This window comes from Rattus norvegicus, chromosome 16 (genome assembly GCF_021556685.1).
Source record: "Rattus norvegicus strain SHRSP/BbbUtx chromosome 16, alternate assembly SHRSP_T2T, whole genome shotgun sequence".
NCBI lineage: Eukaryota > Metazoa > Chordata > Mammalia > Rodentia > Muridae > Rattus > Rattus norvegicus.
Window position 1 is genome coordinate 89,076,506 of NC_141549.1, and position 24,186 is coordinate 89,100,691.

Here is a 24,186-nt window from a genome sequence, read left to right on the forward strand (position 1 = left end):
ATCTTGTTGATTTTCTCAAAGAACCAACTTTTGGTTCTGTTGATTCTTTCTATGGTCCTTTTTGTTTCTACTTGGTTGATTTCAGCTCTGAGTTTGATTATTTCCTGCCTTCTACTCCTCCTGGGTGTATTTGCTTCTTTTTGTTCTAGAGCTTTTAGGTGTGCTGTCAAGCTGCTGACATATGCTCTTTCCTGTTTCTTTCTGCAGGCACTCAGCGCTATGAGTTTTCCTCTTAGCACAGCTTTCATTGTGTCCCATAAGTTTGAGTATGTTGTATCTTCATTTTCATTAAATTCCAAAAAGTTTTTAATTTCTTTCTTTATTTCTTCCTTGACCAGGTTATCATTGAGTAGAGCATTGTTCAATTTCCACGTATATGTGGGCATTCTTCCCTTATTGTTATTGAAGACCAGTTTTAGGCCGTGGTGGTCCGATAGCACGCATGGGATTATTTCTATCTTTCTGTACCTGGTGAGGCCCGTTTTTTGACCGATTATATGGTCAATTTTGGAGAAAGTACCATGAGGAGCTGAGAAGAAGGTATATCCTTTTGCTTTAGGATAGAATGTTCTATAAATATCCGTTAAGTCCATTTGGCTCATGACTTCTCTTAGTCTGTCTACATCACTGTTTAATTTCTGTTTCCATGATCTGTCCATTGATGAGAGTGGGGTGTTGAAATCTCCCACTATTATTGTGTGAGGTGCAATGTGTGTTTTGAGCTTTAGTAAGGTTTCTTTTACATATGTAGGTGCCCTTGTATTTGGGGCATAGATATTTAGGATTGAGAGTTCATCTTGGTTGATTTTTCCTTTGATGAATATGAAGTGTCCTTCCTTATCTTTTTTGATGACTTTTAGTTGGAAATTGATTTTATTTGATATTAGAATGGCTACTCCAGCTTGCTTCTTCTGACCATTTGCTTGGAAAGTTGTTTTCCAGCCTTTCACTCTGAGGTAGTGTCTGTCTTTGTCTCTGAGGTGTGTTTCCTGTAGGCAGCAGAATGCAGGGTCCTCGTTGCGTATCCAGTTTGTTAATCTATGTCTTTTTATTGGGGAGTTGAGGCCATTGATATTGAGAGATATTAAGGAATAGTGATTATTGCTTCCCGTTATATTCATATTTGATGTGAGGTTATGTTTGTGTGCTTTCATTCTCTTTGTTTTGTTGCCAAGACGATTAGTTTCTTGCTTCTTCTAGGGTATAGCTTGCCTCCTTATGTTGGGCTTTACCATTTATTATCCTTTGTAGTGCTGGATTTGTAGAAAGATATTGTGTAAATTTGGTTTTGTCATGGAATATCTTGGTTTCTCCATCAATGTTAATTGAGAGTTTTGCTGGATACAGTAATCTGGGCTGGCATTTGTGTTCTCTTAGGGTCTGTATAACATCAGTCCAGGATCTTCTGGCCTTCATAGTTTCTGGCGAGAAGTCTGGTGTGATTCTGATAGGTCTCCCTTTATATGTTACTTGACCTTTTTCCCTTACTGCTTTTAATATTCTTTCTTTATTTTGTGCGTTTGGTGTTTTGACAATTATGTGACGGGAGGTGTTTCTTTTCTGGTCCAATCTATTTGGAGTTCTGTAGGCTTCCTGTATGTCTATGGGTATCTCTTTTTTTAGGTTAGGGAAGTTTTCTTCTATGATTTTGTTGAAGACATTTACTGGTCCTTTGAGCTGGGAGTCTTCACTCTCTTCTATACCTATTATCCTTGGGTTTGATCTTCTCATTGAGTCCTGGATTTCCTGTATGTTTTGGACCAGTAGCTTTTTCCGCTTTACATTATCTTTGACAGTTGAGTCAATGATTTCTATGGAATCTTCTGCTCCTGAGATTCTCTCTTCCATCTCTTGTATTCTGTTGGTGAAGCTTGTATCTACAGCTCCTTGTCTCTTCTTTTGGTTTTCTATATCCAGGGTTGTTTCCATGTGTTCTTTCTTGATTGCTTCTATTTCCATTTTTAATTCCTTCAACTGTTTGATTGTGTTTTCCTGGAATTCTTTCAGGGATTTTTGCGATTCCTCTCTGTAGGCTTCTACTTGTTTATTAATGTTTTCCTGTGTTTCCCTAAGTGTGTTCATGTCTTTCCTGAAGTCCTCCAGCATCATGATCAAATATGATTTTGAAACTAGATCTTGCTTTTCTGGTGTGTTTGGATATTCCATGTTTGTTTTGGTGGGAGAATTGGGCTCCGATGATGGCATGTAGTCTTGGTTTCTGTTGCTTGGGTTCCTGCGCTTGCCTCTCGCCATCAGATTATCTCTAGTGTTACTTTGTTCTGCTATTTCTGACAGTGGCTAGACTGTCCTATAAGCCTGTGTGTCAGGAGTGCTGTAGACCTGTTTTCCTCTCTTTCAGTCAGTTATGGGGACAGAGTGTTCTGCTTTCGGGCGTGTAGTTTTTCCTCTCTACAGGTCTTCAGCTGTTCCTGTGGGCCTGTGTCTTGAGTTCACCAGGCAGCTTTCTTGCAGCAGAAAATTTGGCCTTACCTGTGGTCCCGAGGCTCAGGTTTGCTCGTGGGGTGCTGTCCAGGGGCTCTCTGCAGCGGCAGCAACCAGGAAGACCTGTGCCGCCGTTTCCGGGAGCTTCAGTGCACCAGGGTTCCAGATGGTCTTTGGCTTTTTCCTCTGGCGTCCGAGATGTGTGTGTAGAGAGCAGTCTCTTCTGGTTTCCCAGGCTTGTCTGCCTCTCTGAAGGTTCAGCTCTCCCTCCCACGGGATTTGGGTGCAGAGAACTGTTTATCCGGTCTGTTTCCTTCTGGTTCTGGTGGTGTCTTAGGCACAGGGGTCCTGCCGCTCCTGGGCCCTCCCCCACGGGAGCCCAGAGGCCTTATACAGTTTCCTCTTGGGCCAGGGATGTGGGCAGGGGTGAGCAGTGTTGGTGGTCTCTTCCGCTCTGCAGCCTCAGGAGTGCCCACCTGACCAGGCGGTTGGGTCTCTCTCTCACCGGGTCTGGGAGCAGAGAGCTGCTGCGGGCCGGGATCCGCGGGTGTGGGACTTCCGGTAAACACAGAACGTGCCCGGTTCTAGAGAAATTCTGCTTCCGTGTGTCCCAAGCTCACCAGGCAGCTTTCTTGCAGCAGAAAATTTGGTCTTACCTGTGGTCTCGAGGCTCAAGTTCGCTCGTGGGGTGCTGCCCAGGGGCTCTCTGCAGCGGCAGCAACCAGGAAGACCTGTGCCGCCCCTTCCGGGAGCTTCAGTGCACCAGGGTTCCAGATGGTCTTTGGCTTTTTCCTCTGGCGTCCGAGATGTGTGTGCAGGGAGCAGTCTCTTCTGGTTTCCCAGGCTTGTCTGCCTCTCTGAAGGTTTAGCTCTCCCTCCCACGGGATTTGGGTGCAGAGAACTGTTTATCCGGTCTGTTTCCTTCAGGGTCCGGCGGTGTCTGTGGCAGGGGTCCTGCCGCTCCTGGGCCCCTCCTGCTGTTTGTTTATTTAATTACAAAGTGTGTGTGTGTGTGTGTGTGTGTGTGTGTGTGTGTGTGTGTGCGTGTGTGCGCGCACGTGTGTTCATGCTTATCTGTATGTATACTTTATGCATGTGGTATTTGTGGAAGCTAGAAGAGGATTTTGAGGTTCCTGGAGCTGGAGTGATAAAAAATTGTGAGACACCAGATGTGGGTGAGGGGAAAGGAACCTGGGCCCTCTTTGAAAGCAAGGAGTGCTGGATCAACTCTGGATACATCTCTCCGGCCCCAATTTGATCTTTTATTTTAATTTAGAGTTGTTTAAAAAAAGATTTAGTATTTATTTATTTATTTATTTATTTATTTATTTATTCACTCACACTGTTGCTGTCTTCAGACACACCAGAAGAGGGCATCGGATCCCATTACAGATGACTGTGAGCCACCATGTGGTTGCTGGGAATTGAACTCAGGACCTCTGGAAGAGCACTCAGTGCTCTTGACCGCAGAGCCATCTCTCCAGCCCTGATTTGATCTAGAATCATGGAGGCATCTTCATTCACACGCAGGACCTTATTTGTTTCTTCTTCAGAGTGTATTTTTTTAGCACAGTTTTGTGAGACTAATGGGAGAGCAGTGAAATGAGTGAAAGAAAAACTTTGAGGGTAAAAAAATACGTATAAAAGGAACGAAGAACTTATCCCGGGGAGTAATTCAAAACGTATACCCTTTAGCAGGCACAGCAAGACTCCCTCCAAATTTTAGTTAATGCATTTTAATCTCCAGCTGAAGCTTCATTTTTAAAATTGATCTTTAATATGAGTGGGGATGAGAGGAAGCTGATATATAACGGGTTATGTGGCAGGGGTTAATCTTACCGAACTGCAATTACAAGAGTGCCTTCCTCTTCTATCCCCTCTCTGCCATACACAAGGTAGATGTGCGTGTTTCTAATTATTAATGTGTGAATACTCCCCAAGGTAAAAAATACAGTCGTGTTGTTTTTCCAAAGACACAGACAGAAGCGAATCGCGTCGTATCGGCAGGATTCACGGTTTTATCAGAAAACAGTTACGGAGTATGCAATTTGAGTATCATTCAATAAAGGGGATGACTGTCACTGGATCGACTGTGTCGTGAAAGTTTTAGAATCGACACTGGGTTTGTCTGACTGAAAAAAAATAAAAACACAGCTCTGTGTTCTGATGCGTTCATTCATTCTCCCTCTCCTCATCCAAGTCTTTATGGACATCTTGATGTCAGTGTGCGGGCAGATTCTTCTGGCTCTGCAGATACCTGCTGGGTACTAAATGACAGGGAGCACATCTCCCTACACAGCCCCTGCTGCCTCCTATTACCCTCCTTCCTCCCCCACCCTCTCCCCTCACACCGCTATGAACTGCAGGTTATCGTGATTCTGAAGCCAACAGGTTCCTGCCTTTGTCTATGTCCGTACTCTGTTCTTGCCAAGTTCCAGTTTGTTAGGGCGGATGACACAGCTCTTTCGGGTTGGCATGGCTCCCCCACATTCTGCCCTCCTCGCCTCTGTTTGTTTCAGCTAAGGTATTGGCCACATGTTGGAAGTTGATGAATATTTACCTGTTGATTGCTTCATATGTATGTGTGTGGTGTGTATGTAAGCGGAGTCTTGCATAAGCAGTGGCATGTACACAGGTCAGAGGATTACGTTTTGAGAGCAGGTTCTCGTCCCACCTCGTTTTCTGAGGCAGGGCCTCTCTTGCTGTTTCTGTCTCTGCACAGTGTTCTTCACTTAGCTGGTCTATGAGTTTCTGAATGATTTTCCTGTCCACATCATCTTGCTGTAGGAGAGCTGTGACTATAGCTGCACATCTGGCTTTTCCTGCGGGTTCCTGGGTTTGAACTTGGGACCTTAGCAATCATATTTACCTGCTGGACCATTTGGTATTTTACTTTTTACCTATTTATGTTTAAGATATTATTATTACTATTATTATTAATTATTACTATTACTATTATTATTAATTATTACTACTACTATTTTGAGACAGGGCTTTTCCGTATTGCCCTGGAATTTGCTCTGTAGACCAGGTTGGCCTTGAACTCATAGAGATCCACCTGCCTCTGCTTCCCAAGTGTTGGGATTAAAGGTGAGTGCTACCACTGATGGTCTGTTTAAGATACTTTTAAGGTAACTCTGGATCTTGTAATTTTTTTTGTAGTTTGATAGTTAATTAATCTATTTTTAGGCTATTTAAGTTTAATGCAGTTACTGCTGTGTTGGGTTTATTTTATTTTATACTTTGGTGCTAGGAATATAACCCAGGACATTGAGTGCTGGGTAAGTTCTTGCCCACCAAGCTATATTTCCAGCATTTGAATCTGTATCTTGCTTTCATTTTGTATTTTGTTATTTTTTAAAATGATTTTATTTATTTATTTATCTATTTATTTATTATATTTGAGTACACTGTAGCTCTCTTCAGACAAACCAGAAGAGGGCATCAGATCCCATTATAGATGGTTGTGAGCCACCATTATCCTTGCTGGGATTTGAACTCAGGACTTCTGGAAGAGCAGTCAGTGCTCTTAACCACTGGGCCAGCTCTCCAGCCCTGTATTTTGTTATTCGTTCTTTTCCTCCACCTCTCCTTCTTTTTTCTCTTATTTCCTGACTTCTTTTAAATCTATCCTGTGCTTTTGTAGCAGTTCTGTTTATTTTGGATGATTAACTGTAACTCTGTGTGTGTGTGTGTGTGTGTGTGTGTGTATTTATTGTCTCCGTAACTCACCATTTTCACCACTGAAGCCCAACCAATCCCTTGCACTGTTACTGAAGCACAATGCATATTTGTTGCATCAACACTTATCCCCTCATTTTCCAGAAGCTTCACTGATGTCCGGCTATCATATTTTTGATGGAAACCTCCTCACCCAGTTTCATCTTGGGTCCTCTTTACTCAGTGGGCCTCTCTTGTCTGACTTGTTCCCCCGTCAATCCTTGGAACCCACCCACAGAACCATGAAGGAAAGAAGCAATGTCGTAAAGTTGTCCTTCGCACACTCGTACCCGACCTCATGCACATGAAAAGAAATTAATTTCAACTGGTGTTGGATGAATCTGATTCGGATAGACCTTTGTGTAATGTTGCACCCGACACTTATTTATTTATTTTATTGTGTGTGAGTATTTGCCTGTATGTATGTCTGGGCACCACATGTCTGCCTGGTACCTTCAGAAGCCAGATGAAGGTGTGAGGTTCCCTGGAACCGTAGTTCCAGATGGATGTGACTCACCATGAACATGCTGTGAATCAAGCCTGGGTCCTCTGCAAGAGAAGCCAGTGGTCTTAACCTCTGAGCCTCCTCTCTGTCCTCTTTATGTAAACTTCTCTTCCTTCCTTTCTTTCTTTCTTTCTTTTTTTTTTTTTTTAAGAAAACCTCCCTTTGCTTGGAGCTTGGTGACCTTGTTGCATATGTGAGTGTATAGCTTTATTAGGTCTTAAATGTGGGCTATCTTTTCCAAATTACATCTCACTCTTTCCATGGTTTTCATTAGGAGTGTTGAAACTATGCCATGGTCCAGAGGTCCTCTGCTCTGCAAATCCAGATCTCTTGGCTTCTCCACTTGGGACTCGAGGCTCTGCTTTCTCAGCCTCCGGAGACTGCCGATTCAGCTTGAGTAAGTCCCGTGATTTCGCCTGGAAACTTCTCCAGGAGATGAGCTGCCTGACCTCATTTGTGTTTTCTGGCATCGCAGCCGTTGTTTAATATCCAATGTCCTGAAGGTCATTTCTGTGAACAAGAAGTTGTTCATTAGTTGCTCCAGGCAAGAGGACAGCTGTAGTCTCTTTTGCCTCTGGTTTGACTTTCATTCTTCTTATAACCATTGGATAACGAAACAGACCTTTTCCTAAGGTTTTGATAGGTTTAGAGAAAAACTGAAACTGAAGAATGAGAATCTAAATGATAAATTCGAAACCGGCGCATCTGCTATGGTTGTTCAGACAACTTAGAATGGGAGCAAGAGGACCCTCGAAAATGGGACCGTGGAGTTAAGTGGAGAAGAAAAAAATCACACTCCAGTCTTAGGCTTCTTAGGTTAAAAAAAATAAAAGTCAACACTTTGCAAAGGGGTATCAAAAGTCTGTGGATGGGTACAGAACAGTGCAGGTTGTTGGGGATTTAACTGTATGTTAGCCTGCCTTGGCTTGAGTCTTGGAGCCACGATATATAGTGGTATGACCTTAACAAAACCATTAACCCAGCAGGTATCGCCATTCCTTCTTTCCTAGGAAAGGGCTGTTGCTCTAAAATGAGCTCCTGTTCGTAACCATTCAGACAATCACCTGACATGTGGCTAACGCCCTAGAATGCTAACTAATGGCAGCAAGCACAGTCAAAGAACACACACATGGAAGAATGATACTCATGGGAAAATGAGTGTTGAGTACCACTCACTGGAGGCCCTAGCAAAAGTCCAGCAGGAGAATGTCCAAGCAGCTATAGCAATCCAGGCTAAGGGAAAGATGACTTTCCCTATGGAAAATGGGGTGGAAAGAAGCCATGGTTAAAAGAGTACCTTGACAAGAATGGAAGAGAAAAGAGAGGTTTGAAGAAGAATCTAGGAGAGGGAAGCTTTTGTGTGGAGGAGACACAGTAGGTTGGGGTTAATCCAGTTTGGGAGCTGTGACATTGGTATACAATATTCCTGGGGTCACAAGGATCATGCTTGTATCTTGGGAGTGGAAGAACACAGAGAGAAATGTGTTGGGCCCCCGATGTGGCTGTCCAAAAGTGAGGATTAAAGCCAAACTGTGGGATAGACAGAGGAAGATCCAGAACAGTGTGTGGGGAACGAGGCAGAGGGTTCTGGAGTCGTGAGAAAATGTGTACTAGGCTGGGGATGTAGCATGGTCAGCGGGCTGATTACCGGACGTGTGTTAGACTCTGAGTAGCGCTGCATGACTCAGGCATGGTGGTATTTGTCTGTGATTCTAGGTGGAGGCGGGGGAATTTGTGCAAGGTCATCCTTAGCAACATAGTGAGCCTGTATGTAGGACACATTCCACAGACAAAGCCCCTCCCACTGCCATGCCTTTCCCTACTAGGACAGAGGCTGAAATTCCTCTGACACCAGTAGCTTTAATGCTCTCTCCTTCCTTACCTTGTTCTGTCTGGTCTTCTTTCACAACGATGACAAAAGCATCCAGCATGGGGTGAGAGATTAAGATAACATCAAATTTAAAGGGAAGAAAAATCAATTGCATTTTCTTTTCAAGGTGTCTCCTTTTGAGTTCTATTCAAGGCTGTTGTTGACACTGTGGTTACAGATGTGGTTTTTTTTCTTTCTCTTCTTTTCCCCCTTCCCACCAGCGCTTAGATCAATTTATGTTTCCAAATCTGAAATGTCCTTTAGGGGGTAGTCAATTTACATTGAAGGTGAGTGGAGACCATTAGTAAGGCTTAATTGGAGAGACACATGGAAGGTGGTGTAATCCTTCACAGCACTAGAAAGCGAAAGGAAATTTTCTTATTGTGTCTCTGTATTCATTTTGATTGATATTTCTACTAAAAGGAGCCGTGCAAAAATAATTCACGGAGTAATAGAAAATGGCTATAAATTGCTTTAAAGCCCTTTGTGGTGATGTTTATTGGTGTTATTCATAAGTAAGAAAAATTGAAATTGGGCACTTGATGGTACTTTCAAAAGGTATTCAAAAATACCCTAGCTGTAGGTAGGCCATGAATATGACACCATCACATTTAGTTCTTATAAATAAAAAAATGCATACGTCTTATAGATTATTTGAACCATAACGTAATTCTAGGTAATTTTGAGAAAACAACCAGAAATTAGGTTGACAAGTAATATTTCCAATGATGTTTTTCCAATTATATTCAGAAAGTAAAAAAGACAATCGGAGTCTGTAATCATCTTGTTGTCTCAGTGACTTTACCATTGGTGCTCTAAGACACCATGACCTGGGAGACTTATAGGAGAGTTTATCGGGTTTCCTGCATCAAAGAATTAGTCCATGACCATCATGGCAGGGAACATGGCCTCAGGAAGACAGCATGGTGCTGAAGCAGTAGCTGAACCCCGACACATTGAGATGAGAGAGAGAGAGAGAGAGAGAGAGAGAGAGAGAGAGAGAGAATGGGATAGAATTTTTAAACCTCAAAGCCCACCTCCAGTGACACGCCTCCTCAAACAAGACCACTCCTCCTAATCCTTCCCAAATGTTTTTACGAACCAAGGACCAAGCATCCCAACATGCCATTAAAGCACCACAATTAGGCTAAAACAAGAATGGCAAACATACATTATACAAAGATCTGCAATTTTGAAATTTACAATATATATATATATATATATACATATATATATATATATTGTAAAAATAGACAGAAGACGAGATGGGCATTGTGGCACACACCTTTATTCCTAGGAGTTGGGAATCATAAGTAGGCAGATCTCTGAATTCAAAGCCAACCTGGTCTACATAGCAAGTTCCAGACCAAGAAGAACTACATAGAGAGACCCCCATCTCAAAAATATTAATAGAAAGCTCTTTTAAGAAAATAAGGAGTATAATTATCCCTATGGTTAGTACGCACATGTAAGGACAAAGTTGATTTCATCTTTCATTTCACTGCTACAAAGAAGTCATAGGCTTCTTCTACGGGTAGTGTGGGAAGTAGGAGGTGGCTTGTCACGTTTCACTAAGAGCTCTAGGTACCAACATCCATAGCTTGCCATCAGCCTGCTCTCTGTTTCCTGTTCTGCCAGGATGTGAGGACTTCCAGCCACATGCCGCTCTACCACACGAGATCGCTGTGCCTTTCTTGCCAGGTTGGGTTATAGCCTCAATATGTGCGGCTAAATAAGCCCCCCTCCTTAAAGTTGCTTTTCATTAGGTCTGTCTTAGGTCACAAGGATGAGAAAGAAACCAAGAGAGGAAATCGGCAAGATAGAATGTCGGGTAGGAGCATGGTTATCCCTGTCCCTGCCTGACCTGCTTTGTGGGCCTTTAGAAATTGGCCAATGAGAATGTAGAGGGGTCAGATAGAGGAGGCGGAGCTACAGGCTAGAGAAGCACTCAAGTGCTCTATAAGTCATGCTGCCGGGAGTCCAGAAGACTAGAATGCCACCTGAAACGTGTTCAGTTAAGGCTCGACCTATGAGTTTTCTTAGGAGGGAAAGGACTCTATTGGGAATCGTGTTAGAGGCCCCTCATGTTGCATTCTGACAAAGACCATGCCTGTGTCCTGGAAGCTAGAGTAAGACTGAATTCAAAAGCCATTGGGTTATAGGTTCTGTGGAGGAAATTTAAGACAGCCTGGTATTCAGGCGGTGGCATAGCTAATGATCACGGGGCTTACAAGGCTTTATAGTGAGGATCGAAGTCAGAAAAACCTGAAGAACATGTATTTTGGTGAGAAGCAAAGGGTGAGCATGGCTAACGTCGCAGACAGTCTGTGTACAGCTTTAGTTGTTCAAGATCCGCCCCATTAACGGTATGCTGCCTACATTGCAATGGGACAATAGGAAAAGTATCTTGATAGCACGACACATTCATCGAAGGCTGCCATAGGCTTTACATACTTGAGAACAATTGCCTAAGGAAGCATTTTCTAGGCTCGGCTAGGCAGATGCATAGTCTTGGCTGTAGCGGTAGCAGAAATAGACTAAATTACATGTTTTGCTGGCAACAGAGCCTGGCAGCGTCATCCATAGGATACAGCAGTTGAAAGCATGCAAGATACAGAAAGCTAATGGGTCACAAAGGTTTGCAATCAGGCTCTAGAAAGCTGTTGAAGCCAGGCAACATGCAGCAAGGTTGGACTTTCTACACGGAGATCTCAACTGGCCTAGTGTATGAGACTCCATGCGCTGGAGATGTCAGGATGTTTGTGGGAGGAAAGCTTTGAACACACAGTAGAGTTAGCCGAGGAGAGAGACCACACATGCCACAAGCAAAAGAGTTGGGAGGGTGGAACCACCTGAGAGCATAGATGATGTCATCATGAGCCCCAAATGCTGGACATGGGTTTGGTGTTTGCCCTGGTGGATTTTGGTCTTGCCTTGGTCCAGCATCTCCAGACTGCATTTCCATTTCTCCCTTTGGAATGGGAATGTGTACTCCATGCCATTCTATATTGGAAATGTATATATTGTTTTTTGGTCTCACAGTTAAGAGATGGCCTTAAGTTTCAGAGCAGACTTTGAATTTAGACATTTGAATAATGTTGGAATTAAGACTTGGGGGGAACTCATGGATGTGAAGCCAAGGACTTTTGCCTTATAAAATGCCCAGGAGACTTTGGGAACCAAGAGTGTAATGCTATGTATTAAAATGCTGTGTTTGCATGTTACATGGGTATCTTCATTTTGAGCTTGATGGCATTTAGGGCCATTTAGGAGATACCATACTGAGCATGTCTTTTAGGGACATTCAGAAAGCATCGTTGGCATTATTCCATGGGGTAGAGTGGGGTCCAAAATTAATAAAAGCAGAAAAATGAACAATAAAATAAGATAAGTGGAATTAATAAGCAAAATAATGAAAATATGCTGGACTGCAAACCCTGGAGTTCCTTAACGATCTTTTCATCTTAACCCATCACCAGTGTCCAGTCTAACAGCTCTGATTGGTCGTTACCACGAGGATCGTGGGGAAAACATTAGAGGAATGTGAACGAGAAAGTGTAAATTTCTTATTTTAATATTGTTCATAATGGTGAGTTTGCTCTGGGATACTGGGGAAGCTTTTCTTTAAAAAGAGATTTTATTGCAAATATTTACTTTATATTGTATTCAAAAGGCCCAAGTTTGACTGTATGGATAGGTCTTCATCTGAGTCCTCTAGGACATGGAGTAAAGTCATCTTCCCCAACTTTGTGGTCCACATTAGCCCTACATGATGTCCTTTGTAATGATGACATGACATTCAAAGTTGTTTTATCACTTAGGGTTCAATGGAGGTGGAAAAGGAACATCAGATTCTCAAGGTCAATGCTAAAGAAATAGACCTTAGAGTAACGCAGTTCAATATTGCTTAGAATGGGCTGTCTTCAGTCTTCTTCCTCCAAAAAAAGAGACTAGAGAGGGTTAAGAGCAAAAATAATGCTCTAGCATCATTTAGAGGAGCATCTTTGTCATCAGATGGGGCTAACATGGACCTCGAAGGTGGAAAGATGACTTTATACCATGTCCTAGAGGAGGCAGATGAAGACCCATCAGTCTAGTCTGAGAGTCAGCAGCATGAGCAGGCTCACATAGGTGCATGGAAGGCAGAAATCATGTCATGACAAAGAACTCATGGTTCTGCCCTCTTAGAGAACCTTGAAATCACATGTGGGTCAGAGTTCCCAAAGAGTTCATTCATTGCTTTCTCTCCCCTAGGAGGTGCTCAGAGAATGGAGAACAAATTTGACGTGGGAGAGAACCCATTCCTGAACACAAGACAAGATGGTCAATGGCCATCTTAAAAACAAAGGCACACTTGTAAAACTCTCCTACAGCAGAAATAGATTTAGATATAAGATGCCACCTTTTGAGAAATAATATTTTCCGTTATGATACTGAAAATTTTGCAGGTATGAATACTTGTTTAAAAGACCAATATTAAGATCTTTATATTAACTTTATGGCAGATGACGGTGACAAATGAGATATTTAAAAAAAAAACATTTCTTGTAAATATTAGAAAATTTTACTTTAAAAAAGCATTCTATAAAAAAATTAAAAGATATTAGTTAATCCCTTTAAAAAAAAAACTGGCACTTCTCCTTTCATCGGGAGCCATGTTTTAACAGTCTTGCCAAATTTTGTAGTGATCCACAGAATTGCAAAGATGATATATAATAAAGCACACACTTACAGAACCATTTTTGAGAACATTTAGCAAAAGGCTGCTTTCTTTTATATGTCTTGATTTATTTTTTTCCTTTGAAATGCAAGTTTAAATTTTTTCTTTGTGCAGTTGAGAAGGAATCTTGCTGTAAAAGTAAGAAACGATTTCAAAATGCAGTTAAGTAATGGCTAATCTATAAAAATTGGGTCTCTGCTGATCGGGGTGGTGAGTCCCTTGCCTTGTCTCAGGGATAGCGATTTCCCCCAAATTCAATACTTTCTTGTCTTGGAAAAGTGCCCTCCAGGGTCTTGTGATGTAAAGTAGATAGTATTTAAAGTTCTGAACTACACCACTGGTTTTTTCCTCTTTCTTTTTTACTTAAATAAAAAAAAAAACCCTCTGAATAAAGTAAAACAGACCCCCAAACAACTACTACTAAACAAATGGCACTAACAGTGCAACTTTTGCACTGTTCAAGAAGACTCCCACTGGTGAATGGTCTGAAATGACCATTTGCATTAGAATGAAGCCTTTTCCGTTTTTCTGTAGAATGTTAAAATCAAAGTATTTCCTCCCAGGAAACCCAGGGTAGGGCTTGAGAAATTGCCACAGTTTGTAGCACTTGGCCTTTACCTTCTTGTGTGAATTGCTTTCTCAGAATAGCTTAAGAACAGGCAAAGAAAGAAGTGACCCAGAGTGAGAGAGTTAGAGATGGAGAACCACACAGCCGCATTATTCCCGAAGCTCAGACTTGGCAGTGTGAGCAGCAGATACCCCATGCGCTCCCTGAAGGTTTTAAAATGAAACACCCATTATCTGACACACAGAGTCTGGCTTCTTGATCCAAGCTACATATATTTTATTGTCATTGTGTCTGTGATGACATAATGTTCATCATTTAAGTCACTTGGAACTATAAGCTCAATGGCACTGACTATATTCACAATGTCTGGTCGACACCATCACAATCTGCATTACTATTTTTTTTAACCCCCTTTGTTGCTGTGATAAAATGCCTGAAGGAAAGAGCTCAGGGAGAAAGCAGTTACTTTGGCACACGGTTTGAAGGTACAGCTCATGGAGGAGAGATGGTGGCAGCTGAGGAAGCTGGCCATGACTGAGGAGTCTGAGGCTGCTTGCTTATGTTTCAGGGTTCAGGAGGCAGATGGAGTCTGGCGCTAGACGTTGTGGATAAGTCTTAAGGCCTACCTTCTAAACTTCTTTCCTTTCCTAGCATTTCCATAACCTTCCCAAACAGCTTCATCAACTGGGAACAAGTGTTCAAACCCTTGAGTGTAGAGGTAGGGGCTTAGGGGAGGGCGGAATGTGAGATAATGTGTCTGTGTGATGGAGTCCACATTCAAATGTAACAGTATCTTTAACTCTTAATCCTTCCTTGCTCTAAACAGAAACCTTGTAACTGTTTCCTCCTGTTCTGTTTCTACATGCTAGTTTTAGGTAGCTCATGCTGACCTGCCAGATACTGTTATCTGGCTTATTTTATGCTATATAATGTTTTTAATATCTAATGATTTATTGCATATATCAAGATTTTGTTTCATTGAATGGCCAAATATTTCCCATTGTATGTGTGCTGCATGCTCACTATTTTTGGCTGGACGCTTGGTTTGTTTCTTTATCTGGTTATTTTGCTTATTGCTGCTATTATTATGGGTGTTGAGATACCCGTGGACCTGCTTCCTTTCTTTTGACTAAATACCTAGCAGTGGAGATCCTAGATGATATGCTGATAAACTTTATCACACTCTCTACGTGTGTGTGTGTGTGTGTGTGTCTGTGTGTGTGTGTGAGAGAGAGACAGAGAGAGACAGAGAGAGACAGAGAGACACAGAGAGACATCCACACAGAGATGTGTGTGTGTGTGTGTGTGTGAGAGAGAGAGAGAGACAGAGACAGAGACAGGGAGAGAGACAGAGAGAAACAGAGAGAGACAGAGAAGGGAGGAGGTGTAGATTCAGGAGTGTGGTCAATCTCCACAGTGCATCCTGTCTTTTTCTAAGAGTGCAATCATTTTATTTCCCCCAAATACTTCTTACTTATCATGCTGATGATAACGGGGATGCTCTGATTGGAGCTGAATCTCTCTTTTTCTGGAAAATTCATTTAGATTGTTGCCTAGATAAAAATGATTTTAATTAGATTGCTCTGTGGAGAACATCTGACACAGATGTACCATTGTCTGCAGCTCAGATTTCCAGGCAGGCTCTCTCTTCTCTCTCATTTCTTTTTTCTTCCTTGCCCCACCAGATATTTCATTTCTGCTACCCCAGACTGAAGCCTTGTGTAGAGTATGCTTTGCCCCGCCCGCCCTCTGGGTTTGATCTGTCACGTTCCTTGCTCTAACCCCACAGGTGTTCAGAGCTGAAAGCAATCCCCTAACTCTGGCTCCCACTTGGCCCTGCTTGGTCTTGCTCTGACTCGTACCTGGAAAAGCAGGCCTCATCGATATTTGTTTGGCTTCTAAAACTGGGATTTCATGCTGCCTCCCTCACAGACTCTTTTGTTCTAGCCATCTTTGATTTACCCTCCCTCCTCAGCCCCCTCAGTGCCCCACATTGAACTGTTAAACTGTGGATGGTTTCTGTCCCGCGGTTTTGGGCAGGGAGGCCCTAGGGAGCCCTGTCAGTAATCTCAGAGGAAGGCAGGGGAGAGAAGTTGGGGAGCTCCTCCCTCTGCTCCTGGTGTGAGGTCATTGGTGTTCCTGTCACCTTTGACTGCTGCCTGCTGTTTCTTTGTAGGGCTCCATCCTCTCTGGTTCCTGCTCATCCTCTCTTCATCTGTACCTCTGACCTTAGGGTGGTAACAGCTCCTGCTGACACTAACTCCAGGTGGCCTTGTTATGGTTTCCCCAGACTCAAGCGGCTACTTACAGAAGTCCCTCCCTCTGCAAACAATCTTGCTTCAAATTTCCTAACTAGACTGTAGCTTGCTTCCCCTGGAACATTCCTTGGCAGACCTTCTGTCAAGCTCACTGTAGAGGGGCTACAGCCCCTCCTCCAGGTCTCTTCAGTGACTTTCACTTATTTTAGGTGACCGACAGACGTATCAGACTTGGGTGATTGATGCATATATTTTTATTCCATTTTCGGTTTGTTGATTTCTCATGGGAGGGAATTGTACTTCATTTATTGTTACATTTTCTTTTGTTTACTCCTTGAAAGAATAATTTTTTTTAGATGACCATGGCAAAAGCCACTGCTTTACCGAGAGTGAATACCTTTGGTTTTAGGTACAAGATTTTCTTACTGAGAGTGAATACCTTTGGTTTTAGGTACAAGATTTTCACAGCCATTCACGGCAGGCCCAGCATGACCGGTATGTTTTGGAAGTTACTCTCTGAAAGGTCATCTAATTTCAAAGAAAGAAAAACATTGAAATTTATTAAAAGCAAATGAAAACCATATTAAAATTATGTTATTAAAATAGCTTCGGTGGACTTAATTAAATTGAGAACTCGAATTAATGGCTGCTCCTGTATGGAATCATTAATCCGAAGGCGACTGAGGCTGTGTTGTTTTAGGCCACAACCAATTCATAATTAAACTCACTGCCGAGTCTTACCTTCCTGCGATCTGCATGGCGAACGTTCATTTCACATAGGAATTCATGGAGCAGCCAAATCAGAGTACCTCAGAGGAGTTCCAGACTGTGGTAGACTCCTGTCCCCTCTGCTGTGTTTTTCCTGGTAAATCTGCTGGTAACATCGATGAAGCCCAGGACTGTCCTCACATAAACCCCTTTTATAGAGCCTTCTCTGTGTTGTCTGCTCACTAACTGCCTAGAACAACGTCCTTCTGCCCAGTGGGGTGTCTGTTCCCTTCTCTGAGTCATCGATGGATTTCCTGATCACCCCTGGCCATTTCTCCACACTCCCTAGACATTCTTCTCTCTCTTCGCCAGAGCTTTTTGAGGTCCTTCAGGCTTCTTCTTCCTCCCTCCCTGTCCTGTCTGTATGCACTTGTCCTGATCAAGGGGCAGACACTCAAAACATGCTGATGACATCCACCCGAAGCCTAAAATCTCTGCCCAGAATGTGAGGATGGTACAGATGCTGCCAGTCTGCTCATCAGTCCCATGGAGGAGTCTATCTGATGTCCCAGACCGACCAGGGGTCCTTGACCATTCCCACCCTACATCCTCCACGGGCTACCTGCTCCTTGTTGAACTGTGACATCTCACAAGTCATGCTGTCATCCTTCTCATAATCTTTAGCCAAAATCAACATTCCTCTTTCAGCCTTTCTCTCGTGATTATTTGACATATTTGAAAAAAAAATCAATTTTTGTGCACTGGTAAATAGTAGTCGTCTCTGTCCCCATCTTTCAGTACTGCCCTTAGTTCTATCCCCTTACAGATAACCACTCTGCCTACTGACCCGTACCTCTAGAGGTTTCAGTAGCTGTAGAGTGAAACGAAAGTGTGCTTTTCTTTCTGTTTCAGAGGGCAGCCTACTAAATGTGCCCCTGTGTATTTTTCTTTTTTGGTGAGTTATATCAACCAAGGTAAAATTTATTTCCAATCCTTTTATGCAATATGCAGAACCCCAATTCTGACCCCGAGGAAGTGTATGGCTCTAAGTTTGGTGGACTGTGTACAGTTGGATAAGCACTACCAAAGCAAGCTACAAAACAGAACGGTCCATGCTTTTCAAAAGGTTTCTTACCCACCAATTCCCACTGTAGCCCCAGTACTTGGTAACCTCTAATCTAGTTTCTGCCTAGATTGACTCATGCAGCCCTAAATGCACTGTAAACATAACACTGTGAGCAGCCTGGCTCTCTGGCTCCAGCTGTCCTGGGCTGCTACAGTGTCACGGTTTGTGATTCTTTGTTGCTAAGTGGCACACCCACCCTTGTGTATGTAAAGTTTTTTCCCCATGTTCCAGCCCTGTCCCCCACCCCGTCCTCCTTCACTGCTGTGATACACTTTGCTATATGATAGCACTATAATTTAAAGCGCTTCCCGACACCATTTCTTCCTCACAGCAACCCCTCTCTCAACCACAGACAACTTCCCGAGCCCCCTCCTCCTGCTCTCTCTCTCTCTCCCACATGTACCAACAGGCAGCTGCTCCTGGTGGTATTAAGCACCCATCTCAGAGACCTCCTATTGTGAAGAGAGTGAATAGATAAAAGTCCAAGCTGGACTTTGATTTCTAGTGCTGTGTCTGTGCCAAGACCCAGGTCAAGACTCCCAAGGCTGCTTTACTAATCACCTAGTGAGATTCAGAGCAGAAGGGACCATTTCTGGAAGTCATGGGACTCCATGGCTCTAGAACTGAGCCCAAGAACATCTTTGAAGGCTTTCCTCCCTCCTTGAGACAGCACAGCAGTCTAGGGCACTTCTGCATAGCATCTAGCCTGCAAGGTCCTCTGCTTGCTCCCCTGGCTTTCCAATTCCCATCCGGTTGTCTTACACTTGGGCATTTGGAATAATGACACCTCTACCCATTTAATACGATCCAGGTGTATGGGAAATTAATAATTTTCTTTAATGCAGCCACAAAATACCTGACAAAAGCAATTTGAGAAAGTTGTTTTGTTTGTTTGTTTGTTTGTTTGTTGTTGTTGTTTTGTTTTTTGCTCACAGTTTGCGGTATCAGTCCATCATGTTGGCAGAGGTACAATGTTCAATCAGATGAAGGCCAAGCTGCAGCGCCCCCTGTAGGTTCAGGTCTTCAGCCTCCTCTTCCTTCCCTTTATCATGTTGCTCTCAGAGTCCCTGTTGGACTTTAGAAGCCATAGGATACTCTGCTTATGTGTATCTGAATGGCTTGTTTCCAGTGCCTCCATGGCCCAAGCCTCTCCCAGGTCCATCACCTGTCTGCACTGTTGCATTGGAAACCAAATTCTAACATAGATTTTGGAAGAGAAATATGATAGCCAAAACATAGCACTAATCATTTTTGTATTTGCTAGTAATCTGGGTCCCTCTCTAAAGAAGTTCCAAGATCCGCATTGTTTTTATGTAGGTTGAGATGTCTACACCCCCAGTGACTTACGTGTGGAAGGCTTGGTCCCAGATGGTGGTGCCACTGAGATTTGATGAATTACAAGGATTAATACATGGATGAATATCTAGGTCATTAAGGGGTGGAAGTAGGTCTCTTTGGGTATGCCTTTGAAGGGTACCTCTTTTAGTTAGGGTTTCTATTACTGTGATAGAACAGTATAACCTAAAGCAACTTGGGGAAGCAAGTGTTTTTTTTTTTAACTCCTTGCTATTACAATTCATCATCAAAGGCAGTCAGGGCAGGAACTCAAACTGGGCAGGAATCTGGAAGCAGGAGCTGGTGCCTCTGCGGGGCACAAGGGAATGCTGCTTGCTGGCTTGCTCCTTGTGACTTGCTCAGCCTGCTTTCTTATAGAACCCAGGACAACAAGCCCAGGGGATGGCACCACCCACAATGGGCTGAGCCCTCCCCACCAATCACTAATTAAGAAAACGTCCTACAGGCTTGCCCACAGCCTGATGTTATGGAGGCATTCCCTCTTCTTAGATCACTATAGCTGTGTCAAGTTGGCATAAAACTAGCCACTACAACATAAACTAGCAACACTATGTCTTGTTCCCAGATCATCCCTCTCTTGTGTTGTAGATTTCCTAGCTGCCCTGAGATGAGCAGTCTGATTCCCTCATGTTCTCCCTGTTTGGCTAATGTGCCACAGACTGAAACCTTTGACACCATGAGACAAAACAAATCTCTCCTTTAGATTGTATCTTTTAAGTATTTTCTCATGGAGACAACAGCATTTTCTCTCTGTCACCAAGAATACTGCCTGGCACAAACTGGCTTCTCAGAAGTGATTTACATAAAGAATGAATGAATGTGTTCGGGGGGCTGATAAGAACGGCAGATTTGACATGTTTGCTGCACACTGAGCAAGCTTTGGTGAACATATGCCTTTTTTTTTTCTACTGGCAGAGGTCCAAGCTGAGAACTGTGAAAACAGGAGACCACACATCTATATGTTAGAAGAAGCAATACTTCATAGGACTGCAGGATATTAGCATTATTAAATTCATACATTCATTTCAGAGTCACTTAGGAATTAGATGTGAAGTTTCATCCATGTCCTAAGATGTTATCTTTGATTTGATCTTGAAACTGTTGGTACTAACAAATCTGGTGCTTCATCCAAGAGCAGATGTGTAACTAGATCCTAATAAAATAAATACAGCATCCTGCTTGAGGACAAGAGAGTGTTTAGGACTAGCCCATTAAGGTGACTGATGGGTAGAGAGGTGGGTGTGTTAAGAGAAAATATTGTTCTAAGAGTCGCCATACATTTCCAGGAATAAAGATGGATGCAGTTCTGCATTTTCAGTGTCCATGTTGATCTAATAGAGTCTCCAAAGATCTGATGGCTATTGAACTTTTATTTTTAATTTTTTTATTGATCACGACTATTAACATTTCTTTACGAATGTCAGCTAACATCTGCTGTGAGGTTGAGTGGAACTCTGCCTCCTGCCAGCGGAAACCCTTGGAGAGAGAACTCATTTGCATATTTCTTCTTCCTTGTTTTGCTTTTTGAGTCAGCAGAGAAGAAGCCAGAAAAATGATGGTAGGATTGAGCAATTAAGAAGACACACTGTAGCTTAGTTATGCTCTTGTTCCCAAGGATTGCAGAAGACTATTTCTAGATAATTGCTAACTTGTTAGTATATTCTTATTTCAAAATTCTGAGAGTTTTGCTAATGTGTAGTCACCTTCACAAATGATCCGCATTAACTATCTTCAGTGAAATGTGTAGCTTTTTGTTGAAGAATATTCATCTAAAAAATACTACCAAGTACATATTACCTCAGGGATATTTCTGAGTTCGATCTGGAGAACATTTTTGGATTCATAATAAAGGACATTAATTTGGCTCTCACAGAACATATTTTATCTTTCTTCTGATTAAGGCATCCTAGTAATGATTTAAGGAAAGTAACAACAGGTTTGACTCTTTGGGGACTTGAACGTGTAAATTTTCCTTTCTGTAAATGTTATAAAAAATCCATTTATCTTTTTTTTCCTCTTAGAAATGTAATTAAGGCAATCCCCAAAAGTCACACGGGCAGAAAAAAATAGGCCTAAGACTAGAAGGATCGTCTTTGAGGAAACATTTGTATTAGTGTTTTTTTTTTCTTCTTTAAAAATTGTTTACCTGACTCCTAATGACACATTGTTACAACTGTAGATTAGAGTACTGCCCAGCCCTCATCAGAGAAGCTTCTTGCTGTACATGGTAATTACCACAGAGGCCCACAACTACATACAGTACAACGAAAGGCTTTGGATCACTCAGTTCTGAATAGAATGTCTTTATCTCTCAAGGCCCAGGGATCTATGCAGAAGAAGAGGCAGAAAAAGCCAGGGGATGCAGATGACTCTTGAGAAAATGTCTTCAAGACAGAGCAGGGCTGATGACGTATGAATTCACAGAGACTGTGGCAGCATGTGCAAGACCTATAGGAGCTCTAGCCAGACAAAATCCCTGCAGAGTGGAAAAGAGAAGAGGACACAAAGTTGCATTCCCAACCAAGAAACTATTTGTAACTAATAGTTGCTGGGAGAGGGAAAATCAGATACTGTTATTGTTGTTGTTTGTTTTTCCAGTAAAGGGACACTGGGTATATCAACCACACTCCAGGGCAAGCCAAATGCTCAGGAACAGTCAGCCACATAAAGCAGACTCTTTTTACTTTTTATTTTTAGAGAGAGTAAGAAGAAAATTGGGTGGGTAAGGATGTGCAGTTCCTGAGAGGAACTGCAGGAGGGAGAAAGAATATGGTCAAAATACATTGCATGAAAATTTCAAAGAATGAATAAAAACATTAAAAAATATATTCCCCTCCCCCTTTTCTAACATACCACTACACATTATTTTCTATGGTAGCAGCCTGACGCTCACTCCAACATTTACAAGGTTAAAAAAAAAGAGAGAGACAAAATTATTTTTAAAAACTAACAGCTGAACTGGCGGTGTTAACAAGGGGGCTGTGATGTGGACGCTCAAGGCTTTGCTTTTTGAACTCGCTCTGTGGTCAATTACCTTAGGATGCCTCGAGTCTAAAATGGCTTTGGCTGAGTTGAGTCAATGAAATATTTATGGATCAAAGCATCCTGGAGATGCTTCCTATGGGAATGTGTGTAGTATTTATACAGCATCCTCTTTGATGTGCTCAAAGCGTTTTTCAGACATTATAGACTTCATCTGCACCACCCATGAAGCAGGTTGGGAGAAAAGTGAGTCTTGTTTACGAATCAGTACAGCAGTGGAAGGAAGGACTGCTCAGAGCCTCACAGTGGGGCCATGACCAAGCAGGAAGCCCAGTCTGTTCAAAGGTGTGAGGAAAAGGGTTAGTTTCATGGTGTCTGCAGGGGGATTTTAACCTCTAAACTTTTGATTTCCCAGGATATGTAGTACTTCGTGCTCTGTGACCCGCTTCCAGTTCTTGAATTCCACCACCAAATCCACAATTGTAGAGTGCCATGGAGCCCCGAGGTTAGACTCTGACAGAGCAAAGCCTTGTAGAGAGTGCCATGGAGCCCAGAGATTAGACTCTGGCAGAGCAGAGCCTTGTCTTTGAGACCTGGCCTTGATGTTCATGAAGAAGATGTCTTTGAGACACTTAATTGAACTATTTGACATTCAGTTTCTTCCTTCAGGAGAATAGGTAATTCCTGCCCCTTAAGGTATCGTTGCCCAACAGAGATGATACCATAGGGTCCTTATTACAGGGTCTGATGCATAATAGGTTCTTAAAAGCTATGTCATTAGAACTAGACACCAGAAGGCTGCAGAGGCAAGGTGCCATCTGCTTGCCCTCTTCCATTACAATGGAAGAACCAGGCCATAGGCCTCTAAAGGAATGGCCACAGTAAAGGCAAAGTCACTGTTACAAAGGTTTCTTTTTAGACAACTTCATCATGACAGGAATGGCATTGCCAAATAGTGAGCTTTTGAAATTGTCATTAACAGGGTTAGGAAAGTATGTTTGTTAGCTCTCTCTATGGCTGTGATGAAACATTGAGGAAAATCACTTATCACGGGATAGGTTCGGTTGGACTTACAGTTTCAGTCTTTGGTCACAGAGCTTCTTCAGTTCTGGATTGTAATGAGGCAGAAATCATGGTTTGAGGAGGAAGTGGAGCCGAGTTGCCCAGCTCATGGTGACTAGGAAGTAGAGGTGGGAGTCATGGGCAAAATGTCTCATTCAAGGGGATGTCCACAGTGACCTACTTCCTCCCATGGGGCCCTATCTCTAAAGCTCCCACCAGCATGGTCTCTGATTATGCCACCCGCTGAGGACACAAGGTTTTGGGGACATTCTGGCTCCTAACCACAACAGAGGATACTAACACAAGCCTGGAGGACACTGGGCTCTTCGTACAGATGTGAGGCATGATTGTAATACAGTCCATTCTGAGCTGAGCCATCTCTCCTGGGAGACAGAGAAAGTCACAAGGTGAGAGAGGAGCAAGGGCTTGCTGTGGTGACAAGTAAGGAGGGGCCCCAGAGCTAAGAAATGACAGAAATACATTTCTCGTTGCAACATGTTCATGCACCGTGAAGCAAATGTGCACATATGAACACACACGCACACAGATTCACATACACACATGTTCATATACATGCATACAATACACACACACACACACTCATAGAACAAATACTCATGTGCACGCACACACATTCTCACACTCTCACACAGATTCACATACCCACACATTCATATACATGCATACAACACACACACATGTACACACATACACACACATACACACAGACCACATACTCATAGCACAAATACTCATGTGCATGCACACACATTCTCACACACTCACACAGATTCACATACCCACACATTCATATACATGCATACAACACACACACATGTACACACATACACACACATACACAGAGACCA

The 24,186-nt window shown here is 42.7% G+C and overlaps 1 long non-coding RNA gene across 2 annotated transcripts in view; it reads left to right on the forward strand.

Moving 5' to 3' along the window:
- The window catches only part of LOC148000660 (uncharacterized), a 445,138-nt gene that overhangs the window by 5,629 nt on the left and 415,323 nt on the right, over positions 1–24,186 (forward strand). The window contains exons 1-2 of one of the 2 annotated variants that reach the window (XR_015640132.1): positions 5,166–5,326; positions 6,942–7,064. This is a non-coding gene — a long non-coding RNA (uncharacterized LOC148000660). Of the gene's footprint in view, positions 1–5,165; positions 5,327–6,941; positions 7,065–24,186 lie in introns of those variants that run through there. The other variant, XR_015640129.1, reaches the window with a different exon arrangement.